Source organism: Chiloscyllium plagiosum, unplaced genomic scaffold (genome assembly GCF_004010195.1).
Source record: "Chiloscyllium plagiosum isolate BGI_BamShark_2017 unplaced genomic scaffold, ASM401019v2 scaf_690, whole genome shotgun sequence".
NCBI classification, from domain to species: Eukaryota; Metazoa; Chordata; class Chondrichthyes; order Orectolobiformes; family Hemiscylliidae; genus Chiloscyllium; species Chiloscyllium plagiosum.
This window is the reverse complement of record NW_025211535.1, coordinates 17,722-23,638: the sequence shown is the minus strand read 5'-3', so window position 1 is coordinate 23,638 and position 5,917 is coordinate 17,722.

Genomic DNA, 5,917 nt, shown 5'->3' with positions numbered 1-5,917 from the left:
GTCCAACATTATTTGGAAGAGTCAATGACATGGGCAAAGTTATAGAATGTATTCTGGGTGAGGAATATCAATATCCACCAGCAAGAGTGGCTTAGCAGCAGCATGTCTGATCAAGTCCAAAAGGACATTACTGCTAGACTGGGTCTGCAGCAAGTGGAGAGGGAAGGAAGAGGCTGTCTTTTTGTTAGACTCCAGGTTTCCCTCTAACGTAGGGTATGTGGAACAATCCATCTTCCGCAACTACACTGGCCCCACCCCCCATCTTTTCCTTCCTCTAACATAGAGACCAAGGCAACCCTGTAGGTCCCTCCCAGGAAAGAGAATGATGGCACCAAACCTACCCGATGGATCTTACACCAAGATGAGCTGTGGTGAGGATACCAGCTGCTTCAGGGCAGCACTCTGCAGCCAGTTTTGAGTCGAGCATCACCTACTAAATGGGTTAGAGGGAACACAAAAGTAGATAATGTCAAGACAAGCCCTCAATAGGTGTCCAAATACTTTTTTTAAAATAAGAGGTTCCTGACCATTGGATGCTCAGTATTGCACATTTTCCAAACAACCATTTGGCTGCTGCCTTATACGGCCTGAAGTTATGAAGGGTACATGTTCATGGCTCAGTGCTGGAGAAACTTGGCAGTGTGTAGAATGAATGTCATTGATGTTAAAATATAAAGCAGCTTACTTTAAGGCATCAGCTTGAATTCCAAATCACCAACTGCTAATTTGTGACCTATGCCATTTTATGCTGAAACTGTAATTTGCCAGTAGCCTTGTGATTTGACTGAAATTTCCCCATTTGTACACTAATTTCCCACTGAACGTCCTGGAATGACATTTACTCATTAAGTGGAACTGACAATCAACTTACCTGAGCAATTATAATGATCATATTCCTTCAGAGAGCAAATTGTTCCTGATTTAAAAAAATGATTGTATCTCTATTGCTATATGTGATCTGTCATTGGCTTCACTTTTAACAATTCACTTATCCAGGGACAAAGTGGCCTAATGTATTGAGAATGGCCACCTTCCAATCCAACCAGAAGACAGTATTGTTGTTCGTAAGACTACCATTTATTACATCTCTGCAACCATTTACTGTACACGTGACAATGATTTGATCTACATTAGAGACTGGTGGGAGGACTTAGATCAGATTCTTCACAATCCATAGTTACTCTCTAAACCAATCATCTTGCCAGCTGCAGCACTTGATCAATATTAATGCTTTCAGATGGAAGTACATTATCATCCTTTGATCTTGTCTCAAGACATTACGAAGACTGAGAGTGTCAGTCAGCTTTCCCTATCTCACCCTGTCCCTTGTGGGATACAGGGGTACTGAGTTAGTACTGTCAATTGTTCCTTTACAGGTGGGATGTTAAGTGGTGGTGCGTATCTAAGATGAACTGTTGAGAATGACCAGCAGAGAGCTATTGATACTGGATTCTTATATAGCAGGAGACAGATTTTTAATCTGCAAATGATGGGGAACGGCAGGAAAGTGGAGTTGGCAATACAGATTAGCCATAACCTACTTTTTACTTTATATATTAATGTTCTGGATAAAGGAACTGAGACTATTTTGGCTAAGTTTGCAGATGATGGGTGGAGGGGGGATAGTATTGTGGATATGGTGAGGCTGCTGAAAGATTTAGACAGGTTAGGAGATTGGGCAAAGAAATGCAGAAGGAACCACAGAATCCCTGAGTGTTTGGCCCCAACAAGTCCACACCAACCCTCCAATCCTACTGACTAGTACCCCTAACCTACACATCCCAGAAAACAATGGGCAATGTAGTGTCCAATCTCACCCATCTTTGGACAGTGGGAGAAAGCCCAACCAGAGACAAAGAGAATTTACAAATCCCACACAGCCAGTCACCCCAGGCTGCAATCAAACCCGGGTACCTTGTGCTGTGAGGCTACAGGACTAACCACTGAGCCACGGTGCCTCTGAATTGTTTAATAAGCCCCGTGTTCCCAGGCCAGTCACAGATTGCAATAACCTGGACAGAAAGAAGCGATTTATTGGGATGGGGAAACCCCCCGTGGGGCAGGGAGCTGCTGCACTGCGATTGGTTTCCTCACCAATTAGCGGCTATAAAGCGGGTTGGTGCTCAGGGGCGGGCACAGATTCAGGCAGCGCGATGGGACATTGGTTGGTTTGGTGTCTGTACCTTTGGGCCGCTCGGCCCTTCCTGGTCTCTGCTGTGTGTCCTCCGGAGCCGGGCTGGAGGCTGCCGTGTGGCCTGGCCACTATCAACAGCACTGAGTGCATCAAGCAGGGCTGCTGCTTTCAGTCCCCGAGTCTCAGTGGGCAATCCTGTTTCTACAACCTGAGAGACAGCCCAGGTAAGCAGCCCAGCCTCCTCCCGGAGCGGAGCCCACCCCGAATGGGGGGAAGGAAGCATGAGGACCACCCCAGGCTGGCACTGAGGAAATAACCCGGGACTTGTTGGTGTTTCCTTGTGCAATGGTGAAGGGCTGTTTGTGGGGAGTCAGTGGGAGGGAGGTAAAGGGTCCTGTCCCTGAGGAAATAACCCAGGGACATGACGCTGTCCCTCCCTAGTCGAGTAGGGGCTAATCCCGAGTGAAGCGGCTGGTTGGTTTGATGATGGATAATGTTATCCTGGTCTCATTAGATTGTTGTTTTGGAAGCAGATTTTTAATAACAAATCTCTTTGAAAGAGGTTAATTTGGGATGCTACTGTAAAGGTTTGCTGTGTTGAGGTGGTTATCACTTGCTGTAACTGCTAAGAGGGTATTTTTGTTCACTGTGAGGGTAGAAACTCCACACTTCCTGTTGCTTGGAACACTCGTGTCCTTCCCAAGGAAGAATCTGAAAACCTCCATGTAGAGGCAATGGAGAATGTCAAATAAGGTTGTGCTTTGGTAGATAAATGCCAGGGCCTAGGTAGCCTGCCTGCCCACATTGGTGGGGATAAATTGCTGTAAATCAACCTTCACTGAGCTTGGGTGTCAGAGGGAAGTGCTAGCAGCTATGGGCCAGTTTAAGTGGGTGTTTCTATAAACACTAAGCAAATCAGATCTTGAACTTCAAGTAGGAACTTGAATGAATTAAACACTAGTTTGTGATTGGCAAACTATTAGTCTAAAATGTTTTTCCATTAAAACAAATGGTGGGTATTCCTTTAATATCTTGTAAAGGGAAAGACTTATTACCTGAGGGGTAATCTCTTTGGGCAGAGTGGTATCTGTATGGAATGGACTGCCAGAGTGATTGAGGCAGGTACAATATCAACAGTTCATGATTAAAACCTTGGAAAAGTACATAAATGGGAAGAGTTTGTGGGGATAATACCCAGCTAGTTCCAATAACCCACATTTGGGGCATCACGATCAGCATGGATTCACTTGGGCTGAAGGGTCGGTTTCCATGCTGTACTTTCCTAGCTTTCTAAGAAAGCATGGATAATTATTGCTTGATGAAAGCAAAACTTATGGAATGGGGATTGAGACTTGCAATGGGTCTCATTCTGGAGATATTAACATGAGGCTATAAATAGGACAGGACTTGTCAAACTGGTATCACATTTTTCTAATGATTTACTGTCTCTCTTGTGGGAAAAAATGTAACATGGTTATACTATAGCACTTTTAAGATGGGGGGGAAAAAAAGCAAAACATCACAAGCCAGAAGTGTTCATCTTCAGCCTTTCTGTGATCTGTCATGTCCCTTTGCCATGCTGCACTTAAATTAGATTCTCTACAGTGTGGAAACAGGCTCTTCAGCCCAACCAGTCCACACTTCTCCTCTGAACAGCAACTGACCCAGACCCATTTCCCTCTGGCTAATGCATCTAACACTATGGGCAATTTAGCATGGCCAATCCACCCTAACCTGCACATCTTTGGGCTGTGGGAGGAAACCCATGAGATGGGGAAGAATGTGCAAACTCCACACAGTCGTCCAAGGCTGGAATTGAACTTGGAACCCTGGTGCTGTGAGGCAGTGCTAGCCACTGAGCCACTCTGCTGCCCTTGCTGTGACATAAGTCACCATTCTCTCTGGCACTAGCACTCAGTGCAGAGACCACCAGGTACTACACTAAACCAAACCTGCTTCCTGAGTCTGCTTTGGGTTCACTTGTTGTCACCTCCATGAATCTGCACAGGACATAGACACTGCCAGGAACTCAAACATTTTTCACCCCCACCCTGTTTTGAGACCAACTGGTTTGGTTAAGATGGCTGTTTGGCATAAATGTTTCTTTCCTCTTGCTTCTCTCAAACCACAGTCAGTAATGTACTGAAACATTCCTATGCTTCCTGAAATCTTTACCTCTTTAGGATTATAATGAAATGTTTCTGCCAGCATTGATTCTTTAGATGTGAATGTCTAACTTGTTTTAATCAAACTGTCTTGAATATCTGTCAGTGCCTGTGACAATGCTAGGTAGTGTTCTGAATTTGGCTTGTTTGGCCCCTAATTGTTGAAATTTCAAACAACACCGTATTAAACTTTTGTCTAAGACAAGGCAGAAGTTTGCTTATTACAAAACTGGTTTTACACTAAGTTATACAGGTACAGCATGGAAAGACTCTTCAGTCCCATTTGTCTAGCCAACCAGATATACCGACTAGTCCCAAATTGCTAGTACTTGGTCTGCATCTCTAAACCCTTCCTATTTATATACCCAGCCAGATGTCTTTTAAATGTAGTTGTACCAGCCTGCACTATGCCTCTGGCAGCTCATTCTATACTTGCACCACCTCCTGGAATAAGCTGTCCCTTTTATACCTCCCCTCTCACCCTAAACCTATGCCCCTCTAGTTCTGGACCCTCCACCCTAAAGAAAAGACCTTGTCTATTTAGCCTATCCATGCCCCTCTTGACTTAGTCTCTAAATGTGCGGTGTTGTATTTTGGAAAGGCAAATCAGGACTTGGACACTGGTAAGGTTCTGGGGAGTGTTGCTCAACAGACCTCATAATGTGGGTTTATAATTAAAAAGTAGAGTCAGATAGCAGAATGAAGGTGGTGTTTGCTATATTTTCCTTTATTACTCAGAGCATTGAGTATAGGAATTGGAAGGTCATGTTGCAGCTGTACAGGACATTGGTTAGGCCACTATTGGAATATTGTATGTAACTGTCCCTTATTGGAAGGGTTTAGTGAAAGTTTGAAAGGGTTCAGAAGTCTTCAAGGCTGTTACTGGGGTTGGAGGGTTTGAGCTAGAGAGGTTGAATAGGCTGGGGCTGTTTTCCCTGGAGTGTCAGGTTGAGGGGTGACCTTAGAGGCTTAACATTATGACTGGTATGGATAGGGTCTCTCTGGGGTGGGGGTATCCAGAACTAAAGATTTGAGGGGCCAGAGGAGCAACTCTTCAGGCAGCAGGTGGTGTATTGAATGAGCTGCCAGAGGCGTGGAGGCTAGTGCCTTTCCAACACTTAAGGCATCTGGATGGGTATATGAATGATGTGGAGGTGTCTGTGTTGGACTGGCTTGGCCAGCCCAAGATAATATAACAGCATGTTATCATCCAACAGCTTTAGTTAAAAACCAGCTTTCAGAGCTCTGATTTTTTTTCAGGTGTTAGGGAGGAGGATGTATTGGACACTTGCTTGGTAACTAAAAGATGAAAGGGTCATACAGTAGATTCAAATTGAACAAACCTAGATGTTGGTGGTTTTGTTCAGCTTGAGTGGAGATGCAGGTTTTGATTGAAAGAAACTGGGATTTGTCAGTTACTGCCCCAAGATGACTTGAACTTTTGTCAGCAGAAGACATACCTCTTCAGTCAGATGTTTAAGTGATGCCTTAGTTAGTTTCCATGACTCCTAACACGAAGTCAGACTGGTTTCACTTCCAAAGTAGGAATTGTATAATGCCACACTAGCAGCTCAGTGGTTAGCACGACCTCAGTACCAGGATCTAGATTCAGTGCCAG